Here is a 12,507-nt window from a genome sequence, read left to right as displayed (position 1 = left end):
TAAGTAAAATCTGAGAACTATAGTTTCGTTTGTTTGTTTGTTTGTTTTTGCGGTACGCGGGCCTCTCACTGCCGCGGCCTCTCCCGTTGCAGAGCACAGGCTCCGGACGTGCAGGCCCAGCCGCTCCGCGGCACGTGGGATCTTCCCGGACCGGGGCACGAACCCGCGTCCCCCGCATCGGCAGGCAGACCCCCAACCACTGTGCCACTAGGGAAGCCCTGAGAACTATACTTTTTATAAGCGCCCCCCAGAGGATTCTGAAGCAAATTCTGATCTGGAAACAGCTGCCTAGGCTTCTTGGGAGACTGAGAACAGTATATTTGGGCTCTTCAGGATTAGGTTTCTCTGAGTCTGGAGGAGGGGGAGAGGAGGAGGAGGAGGAGGGAAGAAATCCTTCCAGAACAAACAGATCTGAACGAGGATGAGATCAATATGAATAAGTGTGAACCCTCTAGTGCAGAGCAAGTCCAGGGAATGTGGATGAACTGAGGCAGGATCAGTCCCATTTGAAACTGACCCAGGGGTGCCAGAGGGAGGCTGACCTCTGAGAAGCACAGTTCTCCAGGATCTTCACCCTGAGATGAGGCAACCAGTCAGCTCTTCCCAGAATCACCGTTACTCATTTTGTGATACATCCTGCCTTTTGGAAACTGGCTATGTATGAACGGAACTATATAATTACTTAAGGGTTTTACTGAGACCATAAAAAATTAGGTCCCATCTGATTACCAAAGAGACTAACAATTCTGGGGTATATGAATACAGGTTTTAACTCCAGTGAGCTTGGCAAAGCATCACGGACATAGCTGAAAAACCTGACTGAGATTCCCATTGCCATCTATGTGACTGTCTGACCACATATATTTACTTTTCCCTTTGAGCTTTCTCTCCTTTAAAATCATTATTCTAAGAGGATCAACTTATGACCAGAAGAATGGATAAACTGAGTTGCTGATTAATCATACTTGGAGTATCTTGGGGAAGACTGCTACCTGATGAAATTATGTTCTAATTTTTCAGGTGTATTCTCCAATGAACAGACTAGAATTTAATAAGAGTCATCTATATAAATGTATTTACATAGTATACCCAATCAAATGATGTTTTCATCCCACCATGTTAAAACAATTGCTTTTACACAAGAAAGGCAATTTTTCTCCATGCAATAATTCCCAGTCCTAATTTTGTAGCATCCTAACTTTGGTTTCATAAACTCTCAAAGCTGTTTTCAATTTTAATGATAAGTATCTATCACAGAGCACTGAAGGGTAAGTTAGAACAGGGATATCACAAAAATGTATAAGAGAGTGTCAGAACTCTGAAAATATTGAAAATCACTAACTCAGTGGTTACATCCAATCATTTGAGTACTTGAGTAGTAAGACTAATTTTTTTTTTTAATTTTTAAAGATTTCCTTAGGAAACTGCCCTGCCGTCCAGTGGTTAAGACTCCATACTTTCACTGCCCGGGCCCTGGGCTCAATCCCTGGTCAGAGAACTAACATCTTGCAAGCCATAGGGCGCGGCCAAAAAAAAAAAAAATTCCTTACATTAAAATTTTAAAATATTTTAAAACTATTAATTGCTGAAAGCATATCTAGTACTATCAGGTAATTATCAAAAGTGGAACTATAGGGAGGAAGAAAAAAAACCTTATAGGGAGTATTATTTTACTTTTTAAAGTTTTCAGCCTTCCAATCCAAAAAAATGGACTTTTGCCCTGGATTTTAAAAAAAGAAAAAAACCCCCACAAATTTAGAATTAGATAGATGTGAGTTAGAACTCTGCCTCTACCTCTCAGTAACCTTGAATCAATCACTTTTCTCAGACCATGGCATTTCCAGGCCCAATAAATGAAATATCCATTCTGTTACCATGTGTCTCAAAATTGATAGTCCAAAAGCTATCAAGTTTGAACAGTATTTGACTTCTTCGATTTAAGTCTCACTTCCAAGTAACAGATATTTCAACACGGACACAGCATGATCCAGGGGAAAGACCCCAGTTCGATAGCTCTAGTAGCAAATCTGAACTGACTAGCTGCCAGGCCTTGGGCAGGGCACTGAGCCTCTCCGGTCTCAGCTTTCTCACTGGCAGTAATACCCATTCTGTGTAGTTGTTGAGAAGTGGGAGATGCTGTGAAAGGCCTTGCACAGTGCCCAGCACACAGTATATAATACTCAATAAATGGAAACTATGGTTCTTTAATTATTTTAAGAAATCTTGATATCATATTTAACTATTTTTTCAGCCTTTGTAGTTAGGTATGCTTTCCTCAATAGTTTTCCTCTCCCTGTTTTCAGAATTGTTTTATATTATATCTTCATTAGTTTTGCAGAACAACTATAAATAATGTATTGTTGATCCTTAAATCCCTATTTTGTGAGCTTCTTTGTGTACGTTTTATTATTTTTTCCTCACTCCTCTAGTTGCTGCTGTTGGTTTTGGCCATTTTTGCAAGATCTATCTTCTTAGTAATATAATTTTCTTTTAAACATTTTTTTCATAAGGAGAATACTTAAGTTATTAAAAGACAATACTTTTATCTTTTGGCACTTTTTAGATACTAGAGTTTCTGGGACCCATTGAGTCAATTATAGCCCTCACTTTGGAAGGGTCTTAGAGTATACATTTCTGTGGTGGCCATTATCTTCTTTCAAATCTTATCTAGTACATATCAAGTAGACTCAAGATACTTGCAAATCTTAATTTAAAAAATTAAATCTACTTATAAAAGGATTAGCTTTATTAGAAAAGAACTTTGGACTTTTTCTGGATTTTTCTATCTTTTAGGTTTATACGGGCCTATTATTTCTCAACTCAGATCCTTTTCTACCCCTAATTTACACTACTCTTCTTCCTCTCTTCACAAAATTTAAAAGTCTATTTTCTGATGCAATATAGAAAAAAAAAATTCATTTGTTTTGTCATGACCTGAATATGACCAAAAAAACCCCCAAAACCCCTCAGTAAATTCCTTTGCCAAACTCACTGCCCTAATATTTATTTATGTTAGTATTATTTCAGCCTTCTTAACACAGATTAGTAAATAAACTAATAAAAATGTGCTTCATCACCATGTACATAAAAACAATACCACTTGGATTGCAGGTCTGCAATTTTTTCTGCAAGTCTTATCTTCAAAAAAATGGGGAAAGCTCTGGTTTGATGTATTTGTTTATAACACCAAGGTCAAAGATTCTGTTCCTGAGCAGGACTGCTGTTCTGCTATGATAGATAAGATCTGTAAGACTAGCTAGAGACTAGGTATGAATAGAACTAACTAGTACTGTGTCTACTGTAGCTACGTCCTTCCTTCCGCCAAGGCTGCTACCAGAAAGCAGACTATCTTGTCTAGAATAGGTTGCTGGGCTCAGTGAAGAGGCTCTTCAGTCATGGATATCTGAGAGAAGCCAACTTTAAGAGTCTATAAAAACAGAAAAGCTATTGTTTCACTTTTTTCCCCCTCTCTCCTTTATCACATAGATAACATAGAACTCCCTAGTTAAAGCACAGGTTAAAATTAAAATGAACTAGTTAAATGAGACATTATTTGTACTTTAATACTTCAGTTAATGAAAAGAGACTTCCATGACATACTTTTCTTGCCAGAAATGTTGTTATGAGAAGCAAAATACAGGAGGAACAGGAATGTAGGGGGCAGGGGCACTTATGCCACAGAAATGCCGTGTGTAAATGTGTCTGTGCTCAAACAGAAGCCCAACTAGGAAACTCGAAGTAGTTACAATCCAGGACATGGGTCACTGCAGGGGCTTCTCGTGTCGAATGATTAGAAGCTTCTAGCGTTGAAGGATTGGAGGCATGAGGAAGAGAATGGGGCCAGAGTCTGACTAAAGCAAAGGAGCATGGAGAGGGCACATTTCTATGGGCTGGCCAGAAGAGGAATACACAGGTGTTTGGGGATACGGGTGAGGGTAGGGGAGAAAGCCTGGTGAGTAAACACGGCTTGTTCAGTCAGCAGGCCCATCCATCCCTAGATCCTGCTGCTACTCAGCTTTTATTTCTACTCTAGAACAGTTTGCTGTCAAACAGAAAGTATCTCACCTTCCTGGCTGCTAACAAACAGTACAATTTTGGACACACCTAGAATAAAGGTTCCCTGAGAAAGGGAAATATGAGAGTTAAAAACTGGTAACCTTGGGGGCCTTCCTGGGGGTGCCGTGGTTGAGAGTCCACCTGCCGATGCAGGGGACGTGGGTTCATGCCCCGGTCTGGGAAGATCCCACATGCCACGGAGCGGCTGGGCCCGTGAGCCATGGCGCTAAGCCTGCGCGTCCAGAGCCTGTGCTCCGCAACGGGAGAGGCCACAGCAGTGAGAGGCCCACATACCGCAAACAAACAAACAAACAAACAAACAAAAAGAAAACAAACAAAAACCTGGTAACCTTGATGTAACATGAAAAAAAAAATGGGGACATTAAAACTAGATAAGACCAAAGGAAGACTCTGTAGTATGTATCACTGAGCCAGAGGCAACGCTATCTGTGGACAAAAGTTACAGAAAGAATTCTGGGTTATCAGAGCTGCCTAATAAGGAAATATGCCACCCTGTTTAGTAGTGAGTCCTCCATCACTGAGAGTGTTGAACGGGAGTGTGGGTAGGAGACGAGGAGAGCAGAACGACTCGTTTCACAAAGATCCACTCCAACCCTATGAGTACACCATGACTAACTGACCTCTCCCTTCCCTTCTTAGGGATACAGTCATGAACCTGACACTGAGAGCCCCTTGCTTGTGGAGGAACACAGTGATCAATGTCAGCAATGGGAATAATGGAGATGACTGGGCACCTCCTAAATTTCTCCTCCCAGACTGGCTGAGAAGGTGAGAGCCATATTTCAGACTTCTATCCTACAACTATCCTCCCCCCTCCTCTTGACTTCCAAAGCAAAGAGCTCTGCTGACCTCAAAAGCCACAGTATGACCACAGGAAAAAAAAAAAACTCTTTGGATGATGATCTACCCCTATTCTTCTCTCAGCATAATTGAATTGCATTACCCCGTGTGGCGGGCTGGCCTATGAAGCAGAATGGTGCAGTACCATTTACCAGAACCAAGACCATGCTCCTCAAATGTGGGTTATCCCACAGGTGGAGTACCCAGTTCTGAGCAGAAGATGTACGAATAAACACACATCTTACATCGGCGATTTTACTTTAAGATTTTACTTTTAAGATTTGGAGGAATAAACTTGCTTAATATCTGTTTGTATTGGTTTGTTCAATAAAGTCAAACAGTACAGAAGACAATGCCAAAGTCACATGAATTTTTAAGATTAAATGCAAGATTTGAAAAAAACTGCTTGCTTACACTAGGGGTATTTATGGCTATACTTACAGATCCCTGAAGGAATACATTCTTCCTCACTTTTGGTAGAAAAGTTTAATAAGCAAAGATTTACTCCATGACCTTTAGGCAGTGATCCTTGCCTTCTCTTTTTGGTTTTCCTCTATGGTAGTCCAGAGATGAGTCCACAGAGAAGAATGCTGGTCCCTGAAGGCAATCTGTGCTCAAAATCAGCTGTAAGAATGGTTCCAATGTTGGCCTTCAAGGTCATAATCTTCCACCATTCCTACAGCTCCCAAATTGTTCAAATATAAATGCACTAATTTTCAGATTCTCCCCCCAAGAATATTACAAAGCTGTGTATAAACACAGAGGTACGCACTGAGCTGCTTTAGAAATCCTTATGTGCAAAGCAGGAGAATAGCTATGAAAACCTCCTAGCCCTACATACACACGTAAGTATGATTTGGGAACAGGGCAGGCTACCAAGGGCAAGCCTTAGCTGGGAACAGGTGAGACAGGCAGCTTTCTCTGTGTATAACTTGAGAGTGTGGAAAACCCCTTCTCTACCACTCAGTGATGGTGGCTAAAGTTCCTGGCACTGGCTCAAGCATTTCCATGTGCTGTCTCATATCCTTCTGCTTATGAAGCAGGGATTACTGTCCTCAGTTTGCATGTGAGGAAACTGAGGATCAACGGTGTAAAAGTTTCCCAAGCCAACTACCTAACTTAAAGTGACGCAACTGAAATTCAAATTCAGGTCTGACTTCAAAGTCATATCATTTTTTCCACCATATCATGTCTTTTTCCCACTATATCATTCTGCCTCCTCCTTTTAAGTTGCCTTTTTTTCTTTAAACAAACTCTTTTCTTATTATAGTAATTACTAGATTGCTTACCATCCACCTAAAGTTCAATCTGAGGCTTTAATGTGATGCTGGGGTTAGGGTGTCAAATGCGTGGCTGCTTTGTTCGCACAGAATCTTCTACTGTGTTGGGATTACTTAACTGCTATTAGGGCATAATCGATGGTTCAGCTGTCTGTAGGAGGGTCTGACACAAAAGCACCCAGGTATCAGTCAAACCAATCTAAGCTCTAGCATTTATAGCTCTCTTTCCTTGACAGGTACAGTTTTTGGGTCACAGCTGGAAGTCTGCTTATTTGTGTGTAGTGGGGCAAGGTTAATAGCCACAAAAGTAGCCTAAATCTTCCCTGCAGTAAGACCAAAAGGTGCCTTAGCTGTTCCTATTACATGTAGATAGACAAGACACCCTCCCTGTCAATCTGTCCTGGGTAGAATAAAATGGAAAACAAATGACCCAAATTGATTTTTATTTCCAGCATCTCTGGATACAGATATAAGGCTATCTTATTCCAAGAAGGCCTATATCACCACAAACATCCTTTTCTGTTTTTTAAAAAAAATCATTGATTCTCTCCTTTCTTTTCTCTGAATCCATCCATTTCTAAAATCAACTGTCCACTTTTCTCTTTCACTCCACACTAATAGTTTCACTCCATGTCTGACCCCTTTTCATGAAACATCGCTGTAATTTCTCCAGTGTTTTCTCTGATGACTAGATTATTCACTCCACGCCCCTGTTAACTCCTGTTTATAATTTTGTAGCCCTATCAGTTTCACTGCTCATTCCGGATAGGCACTCAGCCAATATACTGCCAATAACACTCACTCTTGTGCTAACTTAAAATACACAGCTTAGCCTGCCAAGTTTCCTTATTTGGCAAGAAGGTCCCTGAGTTCCCAAGATCTTTGACCATCCATTTTTAGATCCAAATCCTCAGTGCTTAATAGTTGGATATTTCTCTCTCTCTCTTTAATTTGTCCTTATGTGTTCCCCAAAAGAATAAGAAAAAGAGATCAATCATCTATTTGCTTTCCTAGACAAGAAAAAAATGTCCTTGCCATTATGGTCATTTACTCTGGAATTATTACCACTAAAACTTTTGATATAAACAATATTTTCCAGTTTAAAAAAATTCCCATAATAATCTCAAAAAAGTTATAATAAAAATTAAATTCTGAAGGATTAAAATAAACAGTACACATTGCTCTAAAAGACCATGTTTCTTGATCTTAATTCTCTCTTTCCAAACAAACTAAACTCACATTCATTTACAATCTCCCAAATCTCTCACTATTGTAGCAGGAACGGAAAACAAAGGCTCCACAAATGACTAAAACTATAATTAAAATGCAGCCATCCCATATTTTTTGAAAATCAAAAAACGACATGAAATTTCATTGTGGAGATGGGCCTACTACAAAGAAGACACTAACTGTCTTGGATTGCTTGTTTATTTTTTGTCTAAATGTGTCTGTAGGTTTGGTTCCACTGAATCTTAGCTGTTCACTTCAACGGAGGTCAGGAAAGCAAGAAGGCTCTCCTAAAACAGCTTTAAGGTTAAAATATGGATATACTTTAACAACCACTGTAGCTCAAAAATCATAGAATTAATTCTGTAAGTCCATTCTAATACACTATCATACATAAGAAGCTGTTTATTGTAATATCACTGGAATAGGACACTAAATGGTGTTGCTTTCATTATTAAAGAAACTAACAAAAATAGTAATTAAGTTTCCCCATAAACACTGCTTATCCAAGACCCAGAGGCGCATCAGAAACATACATTTTCAACAATCTAACGATTGCCCCATTTTGCAGGAAATTCAATGTCCTCCGGGCAGTTTTGGATTAAAGTTTGTCTGTAAGCTGTCAGGAGCAAGCGAGGCGTGGCGGCCGCCTCAGCCTTCACCTCCGGCCTGGTGCAGGACCCAGAGCCCAGGAACCCGGGGACGCCACCGGGTCGGCAAAGCGGCCACCCCGACGCCCGCGGAAGGCACGAGCTCCACGCTCCCCGGGGCTGTGCAGGCGCCGCCGCTCTGGGCGGGAGGCGAGCTCCCGGGCCGGCCGGCAGGAAAGCAGAAGTTAGTGGCCTCTCCTCGCACGCAAGCACCTCTGCCGGGAAGCGGCCTGCACCCTGCGCTGATTTGGGAGATTCGAGCCTCGCCTCCCGAGAGACGCCCGGGTCACCCCCGGCGAGGCCGGCGCTCCACGTCCGGGGAGGGGAGCGGCGGCCGGAAGGCGCCGCCCGCCGGGGCCGAGACCACCGGAGTCTCTCCGGCTGCGCCCCACTCTTCCCGGCGCCAACTTCTGCCTGGGACCCGTGCGAACTTCCCGAGCCGCTCCCGGCCGCGCAAGGGCGCGGGAACCGGGGACGCCAGCTCCGGGTCGGGCAGGGGTGCTCCGTGGAGGCCCTGACCCCGGCAGGGCCTGGGCCCGCGACGCCAGGACGAGTCGCGATCGCGGCGGGCCTGCTCCGTACCCTCACCCCCGCAGCCTCCGGCCTGGCCCCTTACCTGGCTCCCGGGCCGGGCGCGAGCAGCAGCCGGGGGCGCCGAGGTCCCGCGCGCGGCAAGGGCAGGGGCGGCGGTCGGGGTTCGAGAGGACTGCGGCCGGCTCGGCTCCCACGCTTTCCGCCCGAGTCAGGAGTTGAACATTCCGCCTCTCCGCCCGCGCCAATGAGGAAGACAGTCACGGCAACAGCACCACCTACCTCCGAGCGCGGAACGGCCGGGCCTCCCTGTCCGCGCCCCACCCTCCCGCCGGCCCGGCCGCAGGGCAGAAGCGCCAGACAGCGAGGCGGGGGCGGGCGCTCGGGCTCCCAGGCTGCACCCCGAGGGCACCTTGCGCCCCGCGCCCTGGGACCCTCCCAGGCCGCCGCACCGCTCAGACCGCACCCCATACCGCGGGGGCGCGGGTAGAGGGGGTGTGCCTCTGCCTCCCTTTGTGCCTTCCCATCTTTTTAACAAGTTAACACCACGTATTCCCTCAACTCATCCTTATCAACAAACATTTACTATGAAAAAGGCGCTGGGATACAAAGACACGGGAGGCTCCTTCGTGCCCTACAGATGTTAATTATCTGCTTGGGAAGGGGACCGCCCGACGTGTACAGATATTTCGGGGAGGTAGGGCTGAAGGCTGCCTCAGTGGAACCATCAGTAGATACCTACGGAATTTTGAGGAAGGGTCATGGTCTGCTGCCCTGGTTGATGACTTTAGCAAAGCAGAATTCAGATGAGACTAGAATCCGCTCCAGGTGTGAGAAAAAGGTGGCAATCAGTACTGGGGAGAGAAGTTATGGTCAGTGGGGAGGACTGCTCTGTGGAGGAAACGGGAGACGAGGTTCTAAAAGTATGGGAGGGGAAGGGTAAGCTGTGACAAAGTGAGAGAGTGACATGGACATATAAACACTACCAAACGTAACATAGATAGCTAGTGGGAAGCAGCCACATAGCACAGGGACATCAGCTTGGTGCTTTGTGACCACCTAGAGGGGTGGGATAGGGAGGGTGGGAGGGAGGGAGACGCAAGAGGGAAGAGATATGGGAACATATGTATATGTATAACTGATTCACTTTGTTTTACAGCAGAAACTAACACACCATTGTAAAGCAATTATACTCCAATAAAGATGTTAAAAAATAAATAATAAATAAATAAATAAATTAATTAATTAATTAAAGTATGGGAGGCATGATCCGGGGCTCACTGATTTAGAATCTTATCATCTATGGACACTAGGGAACTGTGGAAAGTTAGAATCAAAGGGGCGAAGTACGTGTCTGTGGTTTTGTTTTTTAATGGTGATTTCGAGAGAGAGCAGTCCAGGGTGGTTGTAGAATGGGTTGCTAGGGCAAAACTGGGACGCAGCATATTGTCACCACCTGGTTATGCGAGGTGTGAGGATGTGAGTTGGCGTGTACAAAATAGAATTAGGAAAGAAGAAATGAACTTTGGAGACGTTTCAGGAAGAGGCCACAGGAATTGGTGATCCACTAGATGTGGAAAAGAAGAAAGAGAGATGACGCCACGATATCAGACCTGGGTGACTAGAAGAATGATGGTGTCCTTGACAGAAACAGAGATACCGGTGGAGTAGGAGCTGGCTTCCTGTTGCGTTTGAGGTCATGGGAGGAAAAACAGGTAGAGATGCAGCAGTTGAAATATGAAAATGATTCAGAAAAGAGGTCAGGAGGGAAATATAAAATTTGGAGATCATTCATATGGTTAAAGATATGGAAGTGGAGAGATGAGTGAACAGAGGTTAAAAAACCCCACTTTCTGGTTTGTGATTTAGATTAATTATTTGAATTGTCCCTTTGATAAGGACTAGGAACTTTAGCATTGATAGATTCTATTTGGGGAACTGAGAAATTAGGATTGATGAAAACTGTCATGCTAAAAAAAAAAAAATTCCTGATGTAGGTGATGAAAGAATTCCAAAAACCATCTAGCCATTAAAGGGAAAAGTAAGGCTCTTTAGCACAGACCTAGGTATAGGGTGACTCCAGTTATTTTACTTCAAAGGCACTAAATTGTGATGGAAAGGACACTAGAATGGGAACAGAGAACCTGGCTTCTGGTTTTAGGCCTGCCATTTATCAGCTGGGGTATTTTGCTAGACAGGCCTCGGTTTCCTCCTCTGCTAAATAAGAAGGCCCAATTAAATGTTAGCTGAAGGTTCCAGCTTTAAAACTATGAATAGGGGCTTCCCTGGTGGCACAGTGGTTGAGAGTCCACCTGCTGATGCAGGGGACACGGGTTTGTGCCCGGTCCGGGAAGATCCCACATGCCGCGCAGCGGCTGGGCCCGTGAGCCATGGCCGCTGAGCCCGCGCGTCGGAGCCTGTGCTCCGCAACGGGAGAGGCCACAACAGTGAGAGGCCTGCGTACCGCAAAAAAAAAACAACTATGAATAATACTGCTTTAAATTTGGAGCATATGTCATAATACGTTTAGCCACGATCCCCTTCCTTTCCATCCATTCTTTTCTTCATTTTATTTTTCTTCACATAAATTAGGCTAAGAACATAATAACCAGCAGGAACAGTGAATGCTAAAAAGTAGTCTCACAAATATGCTTAAATGATAACCTCGTAGGCACTCTCTTGTCTTCCCAATTAGGTTGCAAGCTCCTTGAGGTCATGTCTTATATTTTATTGTATCTGAAATAAATACATAATAATTGTGTGATAAACTGATTTCTTCAAGTCTTATTTTTCTCTGGTCAACCTGCCTGTTTCCTTGTGACTATACTGATCTCTTTAGGCCCCAGACTTAATAAGTATACTCTGGTGCTTATTCCCATGGTCGACTCTGCTTTGTCAGACTTTCAAATCTTTTTGAAAGCGTATTGGTTAATTCTCACCAGGCAGAGTATAGGTTTACAAATGTAAATAGCAGTAACAAAAGAGACCTAGTCAAACCTCTCTTATCAAGCTTTCCTATTTCTTTACTTCACATGTCTCCATACTAAAAATAGATGTACTTTCAGCAGTAAGGTGACTTAGGAGTCCTTAGCACCCTCTTATATCCAAGAATACCCTCCAAAGTAAACATGCAATGTCAGTAAAAACAGTGTATTTGCTATGCAAATATAGCTTAAAGAAAAAGTCTCCTAGCCCCTTATTCAATCAGATTGTTGTCCCTAAGCTCCTCTAAAATAGAAATTCTGGAACTGCTATCAGTGGATCAGAGAAGTGCAGGCATAAATTCCATTAAGGATGGAAGGAAAGGCAACTTAAAAGGAAGCAAAGTATTCTTCCCTCTCTTTATAGCAATAAGAGCTGTGATGCAAGTACCCAGAAGCATCTTTTCTAGCCATCTCAGTTCTCTATCTTAGATTGTGAGTGATCTGTGTCTGGATCATAACTAAGAATTAACCAGCTTTTATACAAAAGTTGATACTTTACCTTCTGCACACCTCTGGATCCCTGGGAAACGAAGGCATACAATCAAACATCTTTTAAGATATGTAGCCATTACCTTAAGCTGACAAATGAAGCCCAGGTCACTTTTCAAGCTTAGATTTCACATCTAATTTGAGGACTGAAGAATTCACAAGAGTATTTTGGGTACCAAATTTGCTTAGGTGTTCCAGGATATGAAAGGAGCAATAGGGTGAGAAGAGAAATTGGGGACTTTTGCAAAGTTTATTCAACAAGCATTTACTGAACGGCAGGCACTCTGCTGAGCTTTGCAATTATAGCAGTGACCCAGACATGCTCCCCACTGTCACAGAGTTTTCAGAATGCAATAGAAAAGCCATTAAAGATACAAGAAGTGTCCTAAGTGGGCATATATGGGGACCTACAGCAGGACACCTTTTTGG

General features: G+C 43.4%; 1 protein-coding gene across 3 annotated transcripts in view; it reads right to left on the bottom strand.

Annotated features, from left to right (window-relative positions):
- The window catches only part of MAP3K20 (mitogen-activated protein kinase kinase kinase 20), a 179,778-nt gene extending 170,796 nt beyond the window's left edge, over window positions 1-8,982 (bottom strand). The window contains exon 1 of one of the 3 annotated variants that reach the window (XM_082629816.1): window positions 8,691-8,982. The gene's annotated coding sequence lies outside the window, so the exon portion shown is untranslated. The remainder of the gene's footprint in view (window positions 1-8,690) is intronic. The other 2 variants (XM_082629817.1, XM_082629819.1) reach the window with 2 other exon arrangements.
- Between the last annotated feature and the right edge of the window lie 3,525 nt (window positions 8,983-12,507).

Source organism: Mesoplodon mirus (genome assembly GCF_964341445.2).
Source record: "Mesoplodon mirus genome assembly, chromosome: 8".
Taxonomy (NCBI): Eukaryota; Metazoa; Chordata; class Mammalia; order Artiodactyla; family Ziphiidae; genus Mesoplodon; species Mesoplodon mirus.
This window is presented reverse-complemented; position numbering and strand designations above follow the sequence as displayed.